We start from the raw sequence: 22,984 nt of genomic DNA on the forward strand, positions 1-22,984 counted from the left end.
AGCATTTAGGAGCATGAGCACGATAGAAATTCAAGATGAAGAGGACGGTGACCACTAACTTTCCTACCCCCCCCTCCCCTCCCCTCCCCCTGTGGCTCAACAATGGTGGCAGGGTCTCCCTGCACAAGCAAAGGGAGGTGTGTGTGTTTGTGTGTGTCTGGGGAGGAGAAGGGGTGCTTAGAGTGTCACTTCTGGCTAGATTAGAGAGTGTCACTCTAGAAGAAAAAGATCAAAGTGCACACTCCTTGAGGAAAAACAGCCCCTTTCTGAAGAGAGCAGAGAGCTGACAAGAGTGGCTAAACAGAGAGGGAAAGCTGGCTCGTGTTAATTACAAACAGCATGGAGGGATAAGGACGGGGATTAGGTCAATCATGGAGGGTGGAATTAGAAAAAAAAGGGTCTATCTTTAATTAGCATTGTTGGAGGGGCGGTCACGTGTCTAGCCTAGGCTCAATGAGCAAACCGCTACGGCTAGCCATCATTAGCATTCAGAGAGTGGAAGCGAAGCTAAAAACAAGGACGTTTCAGGTAGAAATAGCTTGGCTAGCTGCTCAGACATGCAGGGAAGCTACACAAAAGACAGTCACTTTGGACTACAGGGGTACAAAGAGCCAAGGGAGTGAGTCATTGTGAATAAGAGACTGGATATTCGGTCCAAGCTGCCTTTTAGTGTCTCTACTCACTAACTCCCCTCCCCTGACTGGACATTATGGGCTTATCACACCCAGCAAAAGGGAATAATTACCCAAATACTATCCAGCACAGCCATCTTTAATCAGAGCACTGAGTAATTACTCCGACACAAATGACTTCAGTTCATTACAAGGCTGCCATAACATGGCCGACGACGGCCGACTGTTCATCACTTTAAAGTGTATTTTTATTATTTACAACTGCCGCCGCGAGCCGGGGAACAGATAAATACACAATTGTCATTTAGGAGGAGTGGGGGGGGGAATGGATGTGCTAGTCAATTGAGCATTTTTCAAAACATGCATTAAAACCCCAAAGTGGAGGGAGAGAAGATAGGAAACAGAGTTGTTGTTGCCATCGTCCCTCAGGCGATTTGTGGTGTACTTACAAAAAAGAAACACTTGATTAATCCCGCTCTTTTTTTTTTTATAATTACATTTATACTAATATTCAACTATTATTTCAACACGTTCACATCCATCCACAAAATACAGTTAAGTCTTTGACATTTTTTCCCGCCATGTTTCTTTTTGTTGTTTTCTTTAAGTACCTGCGCTGTCTATTTTCATGGGGTCCAGTACTGGTCTAATCAGCAGTAGCCAGATGGGTTAGTTCAATGCCAGCCACAAAGCCTCACCGCCACTAGACGTCTCTGCATCGCTCCTGGCCAGATATGATGCTCCCTCCCGCGGGGAATTAGCTGACAGGGTCTGCCTGCTCCTAATACAACCAACCTCTGTACTGGTGCCGGAGGATAATAATATGTATAAGGGGGAAATAGTGGTCAAACTCTGAGAATTCTGAGAGATTCTATAAGACTGGCATAAGATAGAACTGGAAAAAGACATGAATGTTCCAAATTGATCATCAAGAGCTCCAAATGAAATATCTGAGAAATTGTGGAAATTGAGGTTTAAAACAAAGTCTTTCTTCAGATGGCAAACCATCATTCTAAAGTGGTATTGTCGCCAAGACAGATTGATGACATGATGAAGGCATCAAGCACTAATATAGTGCTTAAATTATGGGGGTTCTTGAATTCAAATCATAGAAATTGCAAACCAATACCTGTGAATCAGACGACATATGTTTATGATATATTTTATCTGTGTGTGTAAGGGAACATACACCCGTTATTTATAGGTCTGTGACAGATACTGACAGGAAAATATGATTCTGAAGGTTCATCTGTATGTTTGTCGAGTTGCCTTTCCCAGCTTGAGAGTCTGATAGCCTTGCGCTGACTGGCGTTTGAGGGACAGCGTGCCCTATGCCTGAGAAACACGATAAGAGCTATTGTGCCGTCACATGTCACACACTCCTATGACATTAAAGAGGCCCTCGTCAAAAGGAGGTTATTTATGCCAGCTATTCAAACTACCACCACAGCTAAACGTTAAAAAGGTCAAATGCAGACATTTTTATCTCAATATCAAATCATTTCTGGGTAACAACTAAACACTTTACTGTGATTGTTTTCAATTAAAATTGTCAAAAAGAGGGCTTCTTATTAAAGAGCTAATTCTCAAGCAATCATTTTGCTAGAATTTTCTGGGAGTGGTCTAAGGGGGAGGGGCAAACTGAAAACTAGCTGTTATTGGCAGAGAGGTTTGGAACTAGTCTATTAACCAATTTATCGCATGGTGATGTCACCATAGAAAGACCAAAGCTCCATCCCACCAAAACAAGCTGAAATTTCAGGCAGTCTTTCCAAACAGCTCTTACACCAAAAGGGCATTGTCATCATTCTCACAATTTCACAGTATTATACCAACTGCATAGTGTGGAAATATATACAACACAGGTAAATCAGGTATTTGACTGCACTTGGCCTTTAAGTAACATATTGTACATTGTAAGGGGGACTCTATATACAGTGCCTTCAGAAAATATTCACACCCCTTGACTTTTTCCACATTTTGTTGTGTTACAAAGTGGGATTAAAATGGATTTGTAATTTTTTTGTCAGGGATTTACATGGAATAGTCTGTAAATTCTAAAATTTGTCAAAAAAATATGAAAAATGTAACACTAATATATCTTGATTAGGTAAGTATTCAACCCTGAGTCAATAAATGTTAGAATCACCTTTGGCAGCGATTTCAGAGACTTTCTGGGTAAGTCTCTAAGAGCTTATTAAAAAATAATCATCTTCAAGCTCTGCCAAATTAGTTGTTGATCATTGTTAGACAGCCATTTTCAAGCCATAGATTTTCAAGCTGATTTAAGTAAAAAAATTAACTAGGCCACTCAGGAACATTTAATGTAGTCTTAGTAAGCAAATCCAGTGTATGCCTGGCTTTGTGTCTTAGATTGTTGTCCTGCTGAAATGTGAATTTGTCTTCCAGTGTCTGTTGGAAAGCAGACAACCAGGTTTTCATCTCAGATTTTGCATGTGCTTAGCTCTATTCCGTTTCTTTTCATCATAAAAAAAACTCCCTTGCCAATGACAAGCATACCATAACATGATGCAGTCACCACCATGCTTGAAAATATCAAGAGTGGTAGTCTGTGATGTTTTAGATGTTCCCCAAACATAACACTTTGTATTCAGGACATAAAGTTGCCAAATTTTTTCAGTTTTACTTTAGTGCCTTATTGCAAACAGGATGCATGTTTTGGAATATATTTAATTATGTACAGGCTTCCTTCTTTTCACTCTGTTATTTAGGTTAGTATCGTAGAGTAACTACAATGTTGTTGATTCAGCCTCAGTTTTGTCCTATCAAAATCCCTGAGCGGTTTCCTTAATCTCCGGCAACTGAGTTAGGAAGGACTTCTGTATCTTTGTAATGACTGGGAGTATTGATACACCACCCAAAGTGTAATTAATAACTTCATCATGCGCAAAGGGATATTCAATGTCTGCTTTTACATATTTTACCCATCACCAATAGGTACCCTTCTTTGTGAGGCAGTGGAAAACCCCCCTGGTTTTTGTGGTCGAATCTGTGTTTGAAATTCACTGCTCGACTGAGGGACCTTACAGATAATTGTATGTGTGGGGTACAGAGATGAGGTAGTCATTTTAAATCATGTTAAACACATTTATTACATACACAGTGAGTCTATGCAATTTTTTATGTAACTTGTTAAGGACATTTTCACTCCTGAACTTTTTTAGGCTTGCCATAACAAAGGGGTTGATACTTATCGAGTCAATAATGTAATTCTACTTTGACATTATGGGGTATTGTGTGTAGGCCAGTGACAAAACATTATTTTTAATACATTTCAAATTCAGGCTGTAACAACATAATTTGGAAAAAGTCATGGGGTGTGAATACTTTCTGCACAATAGCAGAAGACATTACATTTGTTTAATGATCAACAAGATAATCACTTCCGATTGCACATGTCCGTACAAGATGGCCTTGCAACAAAAACACTTCATCTTATGCAACATTGCTTGCCTGTTGTCAGTCATTTGAAGTGGTGCTGGACTAAAGCCACCACGTCACCTACAGTATCTAGGCAACAACAAGAAACATGCTTGTACTGTGAACACATTTTCTTACACCTGCGGAGTTCATTGTGCGTTCAAGACCACTGGGAACTCCGTAAAAAACAAGCTCAGACTGGGAAAAATGGTGATGTCAGTGATGTTCAGGGCGGAGAATTCAGAGCTCTAGGATGATGCCCCGAGTTTCCAATTTATAATTCCGGATTACCATTCAAAACCATTTTCCCAGTCCGTTTTTTTCAGGGTTTCCAATTGTTTTGAACACCAAAGTCGGAGATTTCCAAGTTTCATGTTGTCTTGAACGCAACATCACTCCCATGTCCAGACTAACTTCATAGACAGGTGGCCATGAGTTCATGAACAGTTGCTTTCTACTTCTGTGCCAAATTTCAGAACAGATCTCCGATGTTGCGCTGTTTCCTGACTTGCAAAAAAAACCTCCACAACATTGAGCGTTGCTTCCATCTTGATTGGATAAGGGTAATTGTCACCGTGTCAACCGGGCCTTTGTGGCTTCAGACAGTCTGGCAGAAAATTACAGAGTAAAACAACACATGATCACAGCTGCTCCTCCGTCGCTTCAGGGAAAAAAGAAGAGACGAGACCAAAATAAAGATAAAACCAACCCAAAATCGGCTAACATAGCAACACATCTCTTTTTTAGCGAGACGTAAAACACGGACCCTAACCAAAAAATGTAATAATAAACTACCGGGGTCACCGTTGCTAGTACCTCAAAGATCTGACAACACATCATTATGCTGTAACTCCAATTGATCAACAGTCACCTGGTAATTGATATCAACAAAGTGAGTTTTCTTCACACCTCTTTACCGCCACACCAGCAGTCATGACCGCAGTAAAATTCCACATGACCTTTGAGTCACGATAATCTCCTTTTACTACATGCCTTTGGTAGTGCCCAATTTGCTAACTTCCATCAGGTCCTAATGGCCTGGTACTCAGGGCTCTATTGTCCATCTAACCACTCTGACATCAATGCAAATACAATAGAAAATCACATCAAACACTTATCAAAACAGCTGGCCTATCATACTTTTAAAACTCACATCACTGTGATGATCAATTTGAAGAAAGAGGTTCTGTAGTTTGAAACAGTGTAAAACATAGTTGTCGTGGATGTTGTTTCAAAGCCTAACACAACGAAATGGACAGCGCTTTCTAAAGTGATGATTCATTCATAACTCCCATACACATATTAGAGCTGATGCACATGAGCCTAAACCCGACATTTTTTGATGATGGTGCTGTTATACAATACATAGCCTACCGCATATTACACATGGAGAAAAACATCAAACAAAACTGATTTTAAGATGTCTTTGGTACATAATTGGTCGATCCTATACTCCAAAATTAAACCAATTCTAGTGATGGCCTTTGAGCGTGGACTGTATTATTATGCCTACTGGATGGACTGATTACCTTATGCACCACTCCAAAATGTCTGTCCATGAGTCTGAGAACGTGTAGCCCTAGGCCATGCTGTTGGTTCATTGATTGTGCAGGGAGGCTTACAGTTAGCCTACAATTAGTGAATTTGTATTTGATTATGAATAGCCTAATAATAGGGATTTCTTTGTATATTTTCATAATTGAGTGACATTACTGTCAGCTATAGAGAATATCTCAGCACCGTGCGCTTCCCTCTCCTCATCTCTCTCCTGTATTCCTTTCTTGAGCGAGCAGAAAGGCTGTCAACCTTTTAGTGAAATATGTTTCGTTGTGAAAACATGTTACTATTGATGTTCCCGAACAGATTTCACTTGGTTGCCCAAATTAAGCAGCGGGCAATGTTCCTGCCCATTGTAATGATGTGCGCTAAGAGTCGGGAAGCAAGTTCAGGGAGTGTTTTAATAAAATAAACGGACCATAATACAAAACAAGAAACACTAACAGCACACAGACAGGAAACAGAAACAATGGCGCCTGGGGAAGGAACCAAAGGGAGGGACATATATAGGGAAGGAACCAAAGGGAGGGACATATATAGGGAAGGAACCAAAGGGAGGGACATATATAGGGAAGGAACCAAAGGGAGGGACATATATAGGGAAGGAACCGAAGGGAGGGACATATATAGGGAAGGAACCAAAGGGAGGGACATATATAGGGAAGGAACCCGAAGGGAGGGACATATATAGGGAAGGAACCGAAGGGAGGGACATATATAGGGAAGGAACCGAAGGGAGGGACATATATAGGGAAGGAACCGAAGGGAGTGACATATATAGGGAAGGAACCAAAGGGAGGGACATATATAGGGAAGGAACCAAAGGGAGTGACATATATAGGGAAGGAACCGAAGGGAGGGACATATATAGGGAAGGAACCAAAGGGAGGGACATATCTAACCTCCAAACAAGCTTCAATGCCATACAACACTCCTTCCGTGGCCTCCAACTGCTCTTAAACGCTAGTAAAACCAAATGCATGCTTTTCAACCGGTCGCTGCCTGCACCCGCATGCCCGACTAGCATCACCACCCTGGATGGTTCCGACCTAGAATATGTGGACGTCTATAAGTACCTAGGTGTCTGGCTAGACTGCAAACTCTCCTTCCAGACTCATATCAAACATCTCCAATCGAAAATCAAATCAAGAGTCGGCTTTCTATTCCGCAACAAAGCCTCCTTCACTCACGCCGCCAAGCTTACCCTAGTAAAACTGACTATCCTACCGATCCTCGACTTCGGCGATGTCATCTACAAAATGGCTTCCAACACTCTACTCAGCAAACTGGATGCAGTCTATCACAGTGCCATCCGTTTCGTCACTAAAGCACCTTATACCACCCACCACTGCGACTTGTATGCTCTAGTCGGCTGGCCCTCGCTACATATTCGTCGCCAGACCCACTGGCTCCAGGTCATCTACAAGTCCATGCTAGGTAAAGCTCCGCCTTATCTCAGCTCACTGGTCACGATGGCAACACCCATCCGTAGCACGCGCTCCAGCAGGTGTATCTCACTGATCATCCCTAAAGCCAACACCTCATTTAGCCGCCTTTTGTTCCAGTACTCTGCTGCCTGTGACTGGAACGAATTGCAAAAATCGCTGAAGTTGGAGACTTTCATCTCCCTCACCAACTTCAAACATCAGCTATCTGAGCAGCTAACCGATCGCTGCAGCTGTACATAGTCTATTGGTAAATAGCCCACCCTTTTTCACCTACCTCATCCCCATACTGTTTTTATTTATTTACTTTTCTGCTCTTTTGCACACCAATATCTCTACCTGTACATGACCATCTGATCATTCATCACTCCAGTGTTAATCTGCAAAATTGTAATTATTTGTCTAATTCTCATGCCTTTTGCACACATTGTATATAGACTCCCCCTTTGGTTTCTACTGTGTTATTGACTTGTTAATTGTTTACTCCATGTGTAACTCTTTGTTGTCTGCTCACACTGCTATGCTTTATCTTGGCCAGGTCGCAGTTGCAAATGAGAACTTGTTCTCAACTAGCCTACCTGGTTAAATAAAGGTGAAATAAATATAGGGAAGGAACCAAAGGGAGGGACATATATAGGGAAGGAACCGAAGGGAGGGACATATATAGGGAAGGAACCAAAGGGAGGGACATATATAGGGAAGGAACCAAAGGGAGGGACATATATAGGGAAGGAACCAAAGGGAGGGACATATATAGGGAAGGAACCAAAGGGAGGGACATATATAGGGAAGGAACCAAAGGGAGGGACATATATAGGGAAGGAACCAAAGGGAGGGACATATATAGGGAAGGAACCAAAAGGGAGGGACATATATAGGGAAGGAACCAAAGGGAGGGACATATATAGGGAAGGAACCAAAGGGAGGGACATATATAGGGAAGGAACCAAAGGGAGGGACATATATAGGGAAGGAACCAAAGGGAGGGACATATATAGGGAAGGGAATCAGGGAAGGGATAGAGTCCAGGTGAGTCTCATGACGCGCAGGTGCGCGTAACGATGGTGGCAGGTGTGCGCCATAACGAGCAGCCTGGTGACCTAGAGGCCGGAGGCGCCACACGCACACGTGACACCCATTTGATAACGGGCCATTCTAAATCTAAGCTAATTTGGCATATTAGTAAAGACAAGAATAAATTGAGTATAGTCTGATGGGTGAAAATATGATCACTTGATGAGAGAACAGCTGTGCAGCCTGAGGCAAGGAACAGAGCGCAATATTTTTTTGCTACTTTCTCAAATCACCAATAGTCTATAGTCGCACCATGCAGACCATATATGTTATGATTTCTAAAGACAAGGTTTTTACCATTCACAACTAGTTGCCAAATAACTCTAAATCTAGTATATATGACCTGTTTCAAATGATCACTTTTACGCTCAACATAGCCACTTCATATGCGCACTCGCTCCTTGATGGGGAAAGAATATTATTTCTATTACATTCTTCTTACTATACAATCATTTCCAATAAAATAATGACACAGGATCTATAAGAATATCTTGTCAGCTAAATGGTCAAGCCTACAGCATGGAGAATAGCCAGACAACAAAGGCCTGCAGTAGGCCAACTCATATTCTGTTCTTCTAAAATACATTCTTCTTCGTATCATGTTTCTTTAGACCTGACTAAAACAAAGAATGGATTTATTGTGAAGGTGTATATAAAATTGAGGTTGACTTTTATAAATGTAGATGTTCCAAAGGGGCTCATCAGCGGCTTGGATGTGTGGAGGCCTGGAGATGCTAAACATGTTTATGTTAATTAGGGTCAATTACCGGTGAGACCGGCAGTCTTTTGCATGACAATAACTGGCTGTCAAAATGTCATGACCGCAAACAGCCCTACTCATTAGCATGGAGAATTCAGCAATGCGCTTTTCATTTCATGCCCCTCTCCTAGGCAGCCGCTTAAAATTCATTAACAAGTGTTCAGAAGGAAATCAAATTAAAGTAAGGACTACTCAAACAAGTTGTTAATTTATGTGTTTAAGTTGCGGCAGTGCACCCTCAAGCACCACGTGCACATCTCTCGGGCACCCAACTTAAAAAGGGACTTTTGATAAAGCTCGCGGACACAGATAGTGGTATCAATCACAACCCTGCTAGCTGCGCCGACTGTCACCGGCTGTGTTTTATTTACGGTACACCGGCGGTTTTTGTTGTTGTCAATAACAGGTTTTTTTTATCGATATGACATTACACCATTACATAACATTAAAAACAACAAAAACATAACACCCATCAAGATGGCAAACAAGACAGCACCTTTCAACATATATCAGTGGTTGGAATATTAAACAGCAAGTAAGAAAGAAAGAAAGAAAGAATACTAATCATTTACAATAATTTAAAAAAATACACCCATTACACATACATTTGTACTAACTTATACAAATGCCACATTGTTGACGATAATAAGTGCCATAACGCTTTATTATGTCATCTGGTCTCAGACTTTGCCATAATGACCTGCATGTGTCACGTCATGATTAGTCATCTTATTCTAAATAGCGCTGAACCCCCTCCACTCCAACCTCTCAAATCATCAGCGACAGGAGCTGGATGCGTCGGCCATTAAATTGATGCCTCGCGAGTCGGTAAATTGTGAGAAAAGCAGATAAATGTGACGTAGTGATACGAACATAGCGGGATGCTTACCAGAGGGTCATAAACCCTCTAACACATGGGATGAAGAGCTAGAAGGATAGAAGGAGAGAGGGATGACACAGAGGAAGGGGAGTGGACACAGACGTTTTGGCATAGATTGCACTGTAAACTAGCCCCGGTGGGGTGCAATAACAAGGAGACCATACGCAGGGCCACCCAGACGACACCAGCCGGAGTGACGGAGGAAGACCCTGGGACCAATGTTCCCTCAAATTTCAGGTCTGCTGAGCGTAAACTTGAACCATGTGAAAATTCTCTGCAACTTCCGGCGTGCCTTTACTGTGAAAACAGAAGCTGTACCCTCTTTAAGTTACAGTTTTAACAGCATCCAAGTAGACTGCTGTGGCTATTTATCATAATGTAGGCCTATCAGAGTGGCCTACCATCAAAAACAATGGATCCCATAACATTTTAACAAGGAAATAGCTGTTCTGTCAGTAGCAGCAAATGTGTGGTGTTCAATGTAGGCCTACATTTCACGAGACTTTTGAAAAAAACATGCAGGGCTTGACATTAACCTCTACCTGGATCAGTGTCCCTAAACCAGGACAGCTGTTGCTCAATATGCAATAATATGACTAGAATGACATTGTAAACAACAGCCAATTCCGAGACATAGACATGTCTTATATGGGCAGAAAGCTTAAATTCTTGTTAATCTAATTGCAGTGTCCATTTTACAGTAGCTATTAGAGCACAAAAATACCATGCTTGTTTGAGGATAGTGCACAACAAAACACTTATCACAGCAAGTGGTTTAATACATACGCATCTGAAGGTATATAATGTACTTACATTCAGTAATCTTGTCCTGATTTGTCATCCTGAGGGTCCCACAGATAAAATGTTGTATTGTTTTGTTGATAAAATCAATGTTTATACTCAAATTGACCAAATTCTACAAATTCTACAGTTTGACCCCCCAATAGAATCCTACTCCAATGGGCTCTGCCTACAAGAAAATCTCTCGCACACTTAGTTTTGCATACTAAGTCATGCATAGTTCATTTTGTTTCAGTATGTTACATTGAAAGTGGCTAATATTGCGTTGATTCAAGCACAATTCCCACAGTACAGTGATACGTTGATAGTGTTAACTGAAGGGGAAAACTCTAGAAAGTTGAGTGAAGTTCAAACCTCATACTTCTCTGCGCAGGCTGATATTTCTTCTGCACGCAGTTTAGAGGGAACATTGCATGGGTCTATAAGAGGACCCAGATGACACCAGCTGGAGTGACAGAGGTGGACCCTGGGACTACAAGAGGACATTTCATTCAGGACCCTGGGACTACAAGAGGGCCTGATATTCAGAACGCTGGCAGGTTTTCCACCACCTAGAATGTCTAATGGGGTGGGGGGGGGTGTTCTGACACACACCAAGGGGTGGGTGTTCTGACTTGAGATCCACTAGTGCAGAACTTTAGGTAAGTTGCTCATTGATTTCAATGGGGAAATTACGTAACAAAATGTGAGTTAGGCCGATATCAACTCAGAATACTACCCTAAATGAATACTTTTACCTCATACATGTCAAACAAACACACACAAACACGTACGCATCCCCCTCAAAGCCGATATCCATAAATGCATGCTCAATCACACTGACAGACCCTCCTCGCATGACATCTGCTCTTGCTGAATTACTGCAGGGCCACGTGCGGAGCAGCCTTACAGGGGCCCCTGCCTCTGGCCCAGGCAGGTTAGCAAACACACGACAGGCTCTGCATGGAGGCTCATCTGGATGCCATCGGATCATCTCTGTATCTTTCCCCTCTTCTCTTCCTCCCTACTGTACTGTGTCATCTCTCTACTGTACTCGGCGGTTCTTTTCCAGTAGTGCCACACATATGGGAAGGCCCCGGCGGGGGCTAAACAAATCACTGTTGAGTCTGATGCTGATGCATATGGCTGAACACTCCACTAGAGGCAATCCGGTTATAGTGTGTGTGTGTGTGTGTGTGTGTGTGTGTGTGTGTGTGTGTGTGTGTGTGTGTGTGTGTGTGTGTGTGTGTGTGAGAGAGAGAGACTAGGAGTTAGTTATGACTCATTACTGTTACCCTCTGCAGGCACCGTGGTGCGTTATGCTTGGAGTGCATCAACAATGGTTCATCATTTCCATTGTTACCGCCGTCCGTTGCCTTAGCCCCTAATATCCATACATTGAGATTTACATCAACAATGCACTATTCCTCCCGTCACAAATGAGAGATGAGCCATGTGAATTTGTGCTGAGGAAACTAAAATCCTTAATTAAAGCAGGAGAGCAAAAACAAACAAAGATGGAATGAACGGAAACACCGGGCGAAAGAAAGGCTTGACTCATCGGTGTTGACTCTCCCTCTCTCGCTGATGGACACCATCTCCTCCCCTGTCATGTTTGGCTACTCGAGAGAAATTGCCAGTTGAGAGCGTATCATTTGTAGCATTCAAAAAAAGAAACGGATACAAATGCACAAAAAAGTGGAAGTGGTGGTTGGCGCTGGTTGCTAGGGAACAAATAAGGGACCAAGTTCCATGGCTGCAGTCCAAACACTTAAAAGACACACCCTCGTCCACTCATCCTCACCTTATTCCCTCGGGGGAATCCCCCCAGCCCCCATTTTTAGTCGGCTTTGCGAGTGTATAATTATGTTCACTCCGGGGCCTGAAACTCCCTACAATTCAATAGACGACAATTGTATATCCGCTAAGAAAAGTCAGCGAAGACTTAAAAACAACATCAACGGAGAAGTCAACATACAAGTGCAAGTAAAAACGAATGCAGATTTGTTAGAAATTGTGCTACTGATGCACAAACACCTCTTGTAAAAAGTAAATATGTTTTTGTTTCGTTATCTTTTGGAAATAGAAGAAATAAAAAAATCCTTCTTCAGAAGTAGTTAGGCAGGCTAACGTTAATTAGCGAATTAATTTGCTAGCTATCATACAGTAGGCGTATATTAATAATTATATAGTTAATATAAGTAGACATACACTCATAATTGACTGTAGCGCATTTAAAGCACCCACAAGCTACCGGGGGCTGAAAACACAATCATCGCGGGATGCACGAGTGACGAATATACGGCCAAGGGTGGTCCATCTAAAAATCATTCCTTCCTCCCTCCCTCGCCCATTGCCCTGCAAATGTATACTTGTCAGACATCATGATAAGTCATCAGAAGTGCCCACTTCATTTGAGGGTGGGGGGGATAGGGTGTGTCTTAAGGGTTTGGACCGCAGCCAAACCCTGTGTACTTGTTGTCACGGGTATCCCAGCAAAGGGACTGGTGAAAGGATCTGGTATAAACATCAAACGGCAGGGGGTAGAGACAGATGCATTTTTTACAATTAGCATGGCGAGGCATTGGTATTTTTTTAGGATCCCCATTAGCTGTTGTGAAAGCAGCAGCTACTCTTCCTGGGGTCGACACAAAACATAAACATAACATAATAGAGAACATTAATAGACAAGAACAGCTCAAGGACAGAACTACAATTAAGAAATGGCACACGTAGCCTACATATCAATGCATACACAAACTAAACTGCGTTTATTTTCAGCAAACTTAACATGTGTAAATATTTGTATGAACCTAACAAGATTCAACAACTGACACATAAACTGAACAAGTTCCACAGACATGTGACTAACAGAAATTGAATAACGTGAACAAAGGGGGTCAGTCAGTATCTGGTGTGGCCACCAGATGCATTAAGTACTGCAGTGCATCTCCTCCTCATGGACTGCACCAGATTTGCCAATTCTTGCTGTGAGATGTTACCCCACTCTTCCACCAAGGCACCTGCAAGTTCCCGAAAATGTCTGGGGGGGAATGGCCCTAACCCTCACCCTCCGATCCAACAGATCCCAGACGTGCTCAATGGGATTGACATCCAGGCTCTTCACTGGCCATGGCAGAACACTGACATTTCCTTGCAGGAATCACGCACAGAACAAGCAATATGGCTGGTGGCATAGTCATGCTGGAGGGTCATGTCAGGATGAGCCTGCAGGAAGGGTACCACATGAGGGAGGAGGATGTCTTCCTTGTAAAACACAGCATTGAGATTGCCTGCAATGACAACAAGCTCAGTCCGATGATGCTGTGACACACCGCCCAAGACCAAGACGGACCCTCCATCTCCAAATCGATTCCGCTCCAGAGTACAGGCCTCTGTGTAACGCTCATTCCTTAGACGATAATCGCAACTCCGACCATCACCCGTGGTGAGACAAAGCCGCATCTTGTCAGTGAAGTGCACTTTTGCCAGTCCTGTCTGGTCCAGCGACGGCGGGGTTGTGCCCATAAGCGACGTTGTTGCCGGTGATGTCTGGTGAGGACCTGCCTTACAACAGGCCTACAAGCCATCAGTCCAGCCTCACTCAGCCTATTGCGGACAGTCTGAGCACTGATGGAGGGATTGTGCGTTCCTGGTGTGACATGGGCAGTTGTTGTTGCCATCCTGTACATGTCCCGCAGGTGTGATGTTCGGATGTACTGATCCTGTGCAGGTGTTGTTACACATGGTCTGCCACTGTGAGGACGATCAGCTGTCCGTCCTGTCTCCCTGTAGCACTGTCTTAGGCGTCTAACAGTACGAACATTGCAATTTATTGCCCTGGCCACATCTGCAGTCCTCATGCCTCCTTGCAGCATGCCTAAGGCACATTCACGCAGATGAGCAGGGATCCTGGGCATCTTTCTTTTGGTGTTTTTCAGAGTCTGTAGAAAGGCCTATTTCTTTGCTGAGTTTATATAGGTCAAATAGGGGAGAGGAATTGTGCCATGAGATGTTGCTTTGTCTGCTTTTTGAAAACAGGTTTTCTGTTCATCTTAGCAATATGAGATGGAAGGGAGTTCCATGCAACAATGGCTCTATATAATACAATACGCTTTCTTGAATTTGTTCTGGATTTGGGGACTGTGAAAAGACCCCTGGTGACATGTCTGGAGGGGTAAGTGTGTGTGTCAGAGCTGTGTGTAAGTTGACTTTGCAAACTATTTTGCAAACAATGTTTCTTATAAAAAAGAAGTGATGCAGTCACTCGTATCCAAGAAAGACTGGCATGCATAATATTTACAGTTGAAGTCGGAAGTTTACATACACCTTAGACAAATACATTTAAACGTAGTTTTTCACAATTCCTGACATTTAATCCTAGTAAAAATTCCCTGTCTTAGGTCAGTTAGGATCAACACTTTATTTTAAGAATGTGAAATGTCAGAATAATAGTAGAGAGAATGATTTATTTCAGCTTTCATTTCTTTCATCACATTCCCAGTGGGTCAGAAGTTTACATACACTCAGTTAGTATTTGGTAGCATTGCCTTTAAATTGTTCGGTCAAATGTTTCGGGTAGCCTTCCAACATCTTCCCACAACAAGTTGGGTGAATTTTGTCCCATTCCTCCTGACAGCTGGTGGAACTGAGTCAGGTTTGTATAGGACTTTGTTGTCCTTAAGCAATTTTGCCACAACTTTGGAAGTATGCTTGGGGTCATTGTCCATTTGGAAGACCCATTTGTGACCAAGCTTTAACTTCCTGACTGATGTCTCGAGATGTTGCTTCAATATATCCGCAAAATTTTGCTTCCATCTACTTTGTGAAGTGCACAAGTCCCTCCTGCAGCAAAGAATCGCCATGATGCGGCTACCCCCGTGCTTCCCGGTTGGGATGTTGTTCCTTTCTCCTCCAAACATAACGATGGTCATTATGCCCAAACAGTTCTATTTTTGTTTCATCAAACCAGAGGACATTTCTTCAAAACGTACAATCTTTGTCCCCATGTGCAGTTGTAAACCGTAGTCTGGCTTTTTAATGGCGGTTTTGGAGCAGTGGCTTCTTCCTTGCTGAGCGGCCTTTCAGGTTATGTCGATATAGGACTTGTTTTACTGTGGATATATATACTTTATACCCGTTTACTGCAGCATCTTCACAAGGTCCTTTACTGTTGTACTGGGATTGATTTGCACTTTTCGCACCATAGTACGTTCATCTCTAGGAGACATAACGTTCCTCCTTCCTGAGCGGTATGATGGCTGCGTGGTCCCATGGTGTTTATACTTGCATACTATTGTTTGTACAGATGAACGTGGTACCTTCAGGTGTTTGGAAAGTGCTCCCAAGGATGAACCAGACTTGTGGAGGTCTACAGTTTTTTTCTGAGGTCTTGGCTGATTTCTTTTGATTTTCCCAAGATGTCAAGCAAAGAGGCACTGAGTTTGAAGGTAGGCCTTGAAATACATCCACAGGTACACCTCCAATTTACTCAAATTATGTCAATTAGCCTATCAGAACCTTCTAAAGCCATGGCATCATCTTCTGGAATTTTCCAAGGTGTTTAAAGGCACAGTCAACTTAGTATATGTAAACTTCTAACCCAATGGAATTGTGATAAAGTTAATTATAAATGAAATAATGTGTCGGAAATAATATATTTATTCGAAAGCCAAATCAATAAACAGATTGCCGACCATTTCGATTCGCACCATACCTTCTCCGCTATGCAATCTGGTTTCAGAGCTGGTCATGGGTGCACCTCAGCCACGCTCAAGGTCCTAAACGATATCTTAACCGCCATCGATAAGAAACAATATTGTGCAGCCGTATTCATTGACCTGGCCAAGGCTTTCGACTCTGTCAATCACCACATCCTCATTGGCAGACTCGATAGCATTGGTTTCTCAAATGATTGTCTCGCCTGGTTCACCAACTACTTCTCTGAGAGTTCAGTGTGTCAAATCGGAGGGCCTGTTGTCCAGGCCTCTGGCAGTCTCTATGGGGGTGCCACAGGGTTAAATTCTTGGACCAACTCTCTTCTCTGTATACATCAATGATGTCACTCTTGCTGCTGGTTAGTCTCTGATCCACCTCTACGCAGATGACACCATTCTGTATACTTCTGGCCCTTCTATGGACACTGTGTTAACAACCCTCCAGACAAGCTTCAATGCCATACAACTCTCCTTCCGTGGCATCCAATGGCTCTTAAATGCATAAAACTTCAAACTAAATGCATGCTCTTCAACCGATCGCTGTCTGCACCTGCCCGCCCGTCCAACATCACTACTCTGGACGGTTCTGATTTAGAATATGTGGACAACTACAAATACCTAGGTGTCTGGTTAGACCGTAAACTCTCCTTCCAGACTCACATCAAACATCTCCAATCCAAAGTTAAATCTAGAATTTGCTTCCTATTTCGCAACAAAGCATCCTTCACTCATGCTGCCAAACATACCATTGTAAAACTGACCATCCTACCGATCCTCGACTTCGGTGATGTCATTTACAAAATAGGCTCCAATACCCTACTCAATAAATTGGATGCAGTCTATCACAGTGCCATCCGTTTTGTCACCAAAGCCCCATATACTACCCATCACTGCGACCTGTACGCTCTCGTTGGCTGGCCCTCGCTTCATACTCGTCGCCAAACCCACTGGCTCCAGGTCATCTATAAGACCCTGCTAGGTAAAGTCCCCCCTTATCTCAGCTCGCTGGTCACCGTAGCAGCACCCACCTGTAGCACGTGCTCCAGCAGGTATATCTCTCTGGTCATCCCCAAAACCAATTCTTCCTTTGGCTGCCTCTCCTTCCAGTTCTCTGCTGCCAATGACTGGAACGAACTACAGAAATCTCTGAAACTGGAAACACTCATCTCCCTCACTAGCTTTAAGCACCAGCTGTCAGAGCAGCTCACAGATTACTGCACCTGTACATAGCCCATCTATAATTTAGCCCAAACAACTACCTCTCCCCCTACTGTATTTATTTATTTTGCTCCTTTGCACCCCATTATTTCTATCTATACTTAGCACTTTCTTCAACTGAAAATCTACCATTCCAGTGTTTTACTTGCTATATTGAATTTACTTCACCACCACTGCCTTTTTTTTGCCTTTACCTCCCTTATCGCACCTCATTTTCTCACATTGTATATAGACTTATTTTTCTACTGTATTATTGACTGTATGTTTGTTTTACTCCATGTGTAACTCTGTGTTGTTGTATGTGTCGAACTGCTTTGCTTCATCTTGGCCAGGTCGCAATTGTAAATGAGAACTTGTTCTCAACTTGCCTACCTGGTTAAATAAAGGTGAAATAAAAAGAAAGAAAGAAAGAAAGAAACTGTCAAAACATGTGGTAAATGCTCTGCAGTTGTGCATTTGGTTTGCTAATTTAGTAGCTAGTTAGCCATCTAGCTATCTGGTTAGCTTCTTCCAAAATCAAGTTTTCCTTGGTAACAGCAGTGAATCCCCTCTTGGATGAAGTCATAATATTTGTTTTATGTGTGCAGAAAACTGTGTATAGTATTTTTATTTACTTGTATAAACTTTATGAGCTATTCTGCAAATACTTTAGGTCAGTGACTGTATAAAATGTTTGCAATGCGCTCGTTAGCATTTAGTTAGTATTCTCTATGGGATTCTACATTTGCTTGTTAGCATTGCTAACCTTTGTACTACAGTAGAGCGTAGTACAGAAGTACAGTCGGTATTACAGAAAGTCGGTATGAAGGTATGACCATCTGGATACCGCCCAAGCCTAATACAAAGAATATTTACAGCAAGTGCTTCCACACAGGTGTGGTTCCTGAGCAATTTCTAAGCAATTAACGTCCCATCACGCTTCGGGTCATGTACAAAATGCTGAGCAGGCCCCGTTGCCCATTTTTTCTGCTACCGTTGCTATACCCCCATAGGTTGACAATGACCCCAATCACAGATCATGAGTGGTCACTGAATGGTTTGATGAGAATGAAAACTTTGTAACCCATATGCCACAGCTGGGTCAGTCACCAGATCTCAACCCAACTAAACACTTATGGGAGATTCTGGAGCGGTGCCTGAGACAGCGTTTTCCACCACCATCAACAAAACACCAAATTATGGAATTTCATGCCAAGGCACATTGAAGCTGTTCTGCAATTCGTGGTGTCGAATTGACCTATTAAGACACTTTATGTTGGTGTTTCCTTTATTTTGTCAGTTACCTGTATACACAGTGTATGTACTGTCAATCTGGGTGTGGCTCAGGGAGTGTGTGATAAGTTGGTAACATGACATCCGTGTTTGTTCAAGGCTGGCCAATGTAGCCATTTTCAATGCCAAATAATTTCTGTATAAAAGTTAAGTACTTTACTGTGATTGAAAACTATCAGAATGGTCAAAAATAAACCAAAATAACTTTTTAGCAAGAGCAAATACTCAAGCAAAAGTTTTGCTAGGACTATCTGGGAGTGGTCTGAGTGGGGAGGGGAAAGCTGAAAACTAGCTGTTATTGGCAGAGGTTTGGAACTCATTTACTGTCCCACCAAAACAGACATTTTAGGCACTATTTTCAAGCATCTCATCATAATTTTCACAATATTATTTCAACCTCATAGTGTGTAAATGTATATAAAACACAGGAGAATAATCTTTTTGACTGCACTGGGCCTGGATTGGACATGCACTGGACATGCACGCGCAGTCACAGAAAAAGTGTTGGGGTGTGATTGGGGTTTGTTGTACCTACATGTCAAAAGGGTTTAATGCCAATTTCTGCCACCTCTTCTGCTGCTATTGGAAATCAATACATCAACTGGTCCGTTGAGTCCCAAGTACTCATCCAATACTATGCCGTTTGGTCTCCACAGGCCTCCATGTTGCCCTCTGGCTAAGACCCACCTGTCTACCTGCACTTTGGTGCCCACTAATATGCCTGATCTAAAATGACAGCGCCCTTAGCTCACACCGCTTTCAACTCCCCCCTCCCCCCAAAAAATGATAGGTCTACTTTTTGTGTTATGTGTGACACACACACAGTCTTCCTCCAACACACAGGCACACTTGCCCTTAGTATGCAAATGAAATGCTGCTGCTGCTATACATTCATGATTACATGAGAGGAGAATATCTAACAGAGTCAAATGTTGATATCACAATTTTTTTTACTGGTTTCCTCACAAAACATAGGCCCCAATTTCTCCCAACCTAATCTATAAACTCCTCTCTTTCTCACTTGTTCTTGCACACCTCCGAGTCCCGGCCGGTCTCGCTCCATCAAGCCAAAGATTTATCAAGTCGGGATGAAAACAAACAAGCAGTGTGTGGTCATCCTAAGTGGGCCTAATTGCCTCTTTAAAATTCCACCACCGAGCTATTAAAGGGCCGCATTCCCATTTTTCCCCTCTCTCTTTCTATTTCTCTCATTCTCGTTCTCTTTCTTTATTTCTTTCCTCCTGCATCTCTCTCTCTCTCTCTTTCTCTCCCATCTTGAAACGTGGCAAGCGATTAGTCCGAGTGACTTAATTCATTAGGGGCTCCTAATGATTATTAAACTGCACATGTGAGAAAGTAACCCGGGGGCAGGAGAGAGAGAGGGAGAGAAAGAGAGATGGAAAGAGTGTGTGGGAGAGATGAAGGGGATTAAAACAAGAAACGGGAGACTACATTTCTGAAAATAACTGGGGGCATAATATTGGAGGTGTTATCAAGGACAGCACACAATACAATCTTCCCGCTTCTTTAAAAAGAATATGAACAATTGGGACATAAGTGCGTCATACACTCACGCAAAGAAAAGGGAGACCCTTTGGCATTGTGACAGTTAGGTCAAAAGCATCTCTTCCTACGTGCACACATATGCATATGCACACACACACACACGCGCACGCAAATAAGTACATATACAAAACACGCGAAGGCTTCCTGTCTCTCCCATTCTCTCTCGTCTCCCCACACCTGACGTTATCCATAAGGGAGATTTATTAACTCCTAGGAGTACATTTATGAGAGACAGCTTCCACAGTCAGAGCAAAGGCTGGCTAAAGAAATTGCTTTTGAGGGATGAAAAAAAAACTGATTTGAAAGATTTATTTCAATCTACACCAAGGATGTATGATACATTCAATCTGTTTATTCTTGAAGAAGAAGTCTAAAGGGTAGATAAGGCTGAACTGCATTTAGTGGGTGAGAAGTGTTCAAGAGGTCCCTGCTTGGACTCGCTCAGATCCATTTGGTTGTCATTGTTACATTGCACTGAGGGGGGTGCATCTTTTATTCATTTTGTTTTGTCTGCTTTATTGATAGATTGATTGTTACCTTGAACATCGGCGCCGTGATGAAGGACCTCAAACAAAAACACGACTGGCAGACGTTCCCTCCGATGCACCGTTCGTCTCCGTCTCTCAGACAGCCTGACTGGCTAGCCCATAAAACATGATCAATATTCTGTTTCCTTGGTCAACTATTCATTTCATTCACAGAGAGAGTGTCAGTAGCTAAAATCTAAAAAAAGTCAGTCCCCCAGAGACCACCACAATTACCCAATAATTGGATGGCGTTTTTCTTCTTCCTACCGCAGTATAGACACAGTGGTTGAACTTGAATTAGTATTTATAATGGGGGAATATGTGATATGACACAAACAAGGCTGGCTAATAGAGAGAGAATGGCTCTCTCCCGTCCGACGGCCAGACAGGCTGTGAAGAAAAGGTCACGGCGTGATGGAGTAGGGACCCGTCGCTCAAACAGAGCTCCATCTCAGAGGGGAAAGAGGGCGGTCCCAGAGGGGAAAGAGGGCGGTCCCATATGGGAAAGAGGGCGGTCCCAGAGGGGAAAGAGGGCGGTCCCAGAGGGGAAAGAGGGCGGTCCCAGAGGGGAAAGAGGGCGGTCCCAGAGGGGAAAGAGGGCGGTCCCAGAGGGGAAAGAGGGCGGTCCCAGAGAGGAAAGAGGGCGGTCCCAGAGGGGAAAGAGGGCGGTCCCACAGGGGGAAAGGGGGCGGTCCCACAGGGGGAAAGAGGGCGGTCTATGCCCCTAGGTCCCCACACCAGCCGACCTTTCCAGTTTTACATCACCGAAGAAGACAGGGAAGGGGACTGAAGAGGCAAAGGGCGAAGTAACTCTCCGTCCGTATGGTCAGGAGGAGAGAGTAACCAAATCGCCATGAGCAACGTGACATCCCCAGTTGGATTTTAGTAGGGTAAGGGTGTTCTATTTCTAAACTAGCCTTTTGAAATACACAACCAGCTGGGAGAGATGTGCATTCATTTACCATATTATATTCACAAATTCTAGACAGGTTTACAAGAGATCTTTCATTAGAGATACATGGAGGAGGAGTTATAATTGTATGTCACCGTTGGGGGCATATAGGCTTGCGCCTCATTGCCAGGGATCCTGGGAGGGAATACGACCTGTATGTTGCCGACTTGGCTAAAGCCTTTAATGCCGGAGGGATTAATGGACAAGGGCTCAGGACGTAGCGTGTGGCCTCGGTTCAAGCCGGGGTGAAAGGTCAGAGATGCCGGTGGCTGACAGACGGAGAGAGATCAGATCCAGGACAAGCCTCCATCAGGAATCACAACACCAACAGACAGCGTGGCCGGCTTTGTCCTCAGTGTGTCAGACCAGATGCCAGCGACGTCAGCTCATCTCAGGGGAACTGGTGCCACGTGGGTCCCACCCGCTGGGCTGGCAGGCTGGGTGGCAGGGCGTGAGCACCAGGCTACAAGCTGGGGGTTTGGCCCTGGGAAGAGAGCCCCTGTCTGGGGATGAGCGGAACTGTTCATGAAGTGAGCAAGGATGGGAATAAAGCTGCCAGCGGAATGCTTGTATTGTGGCAATGCTAGACACAACTTTGTCTTTTTCAAGTAAGATACATCAAGCTGTTGGCCTCTGTGGATAAGAATGGCAAAACTAAAGCAGAGTTTAGAAGAAATCTACAATAATGGAACCCAAGTCTGTGTACTATATTTGTTTGTGAGACTGCCCAATGTCTATCTGTGTTTATTGCTATTCAAGTGTATGCTGCTCTTTGAATCTGAAATTGGCCAACCATGAATTCAAAGGTGCAAATTTATTCCTGCAAGTTGGTGTATAATCACATTTCGGGGAACCTCTCGCTGACAACCAGACCTGCTGATTCAGACTGGCTATCCTGTGATGTTAAACATTAAACTCCCAGCCCGACAGTATATCCTCCTTGACCCATGTACCTTGTACTAATCTCCTCATTGGGTCAGAGCAAGAACAGGTAGGGGAGGAGCAGCACCCAGGAGCCTTGTCGGCAGAGGTTAGCTTGGCACCATTGGTCGGGTAGAAATATGCATCATTAATGAATCAGGAAGTGGATCTGGAGTCTCCCTGGCACCCCAGTAGTCAACTCTATCAGACCACGCCCTATTGCCTTGTGCTTATGAATAATG

Source organism: Oncorhynchus kisutch, linkage group LG9 (assembly GCF_002021735.2).
Source record: "Oncorhynchus kisutch isolate 150728-3 linkage group LG9, Okis_V2, whole genome shotgun sequence".
NCBI lineage: Eukaryota > Metazoa > Chordata > Actinopteri > Salmoniformes > Salmonidae > Oncorhynchus > Oncorhynchus kisutch.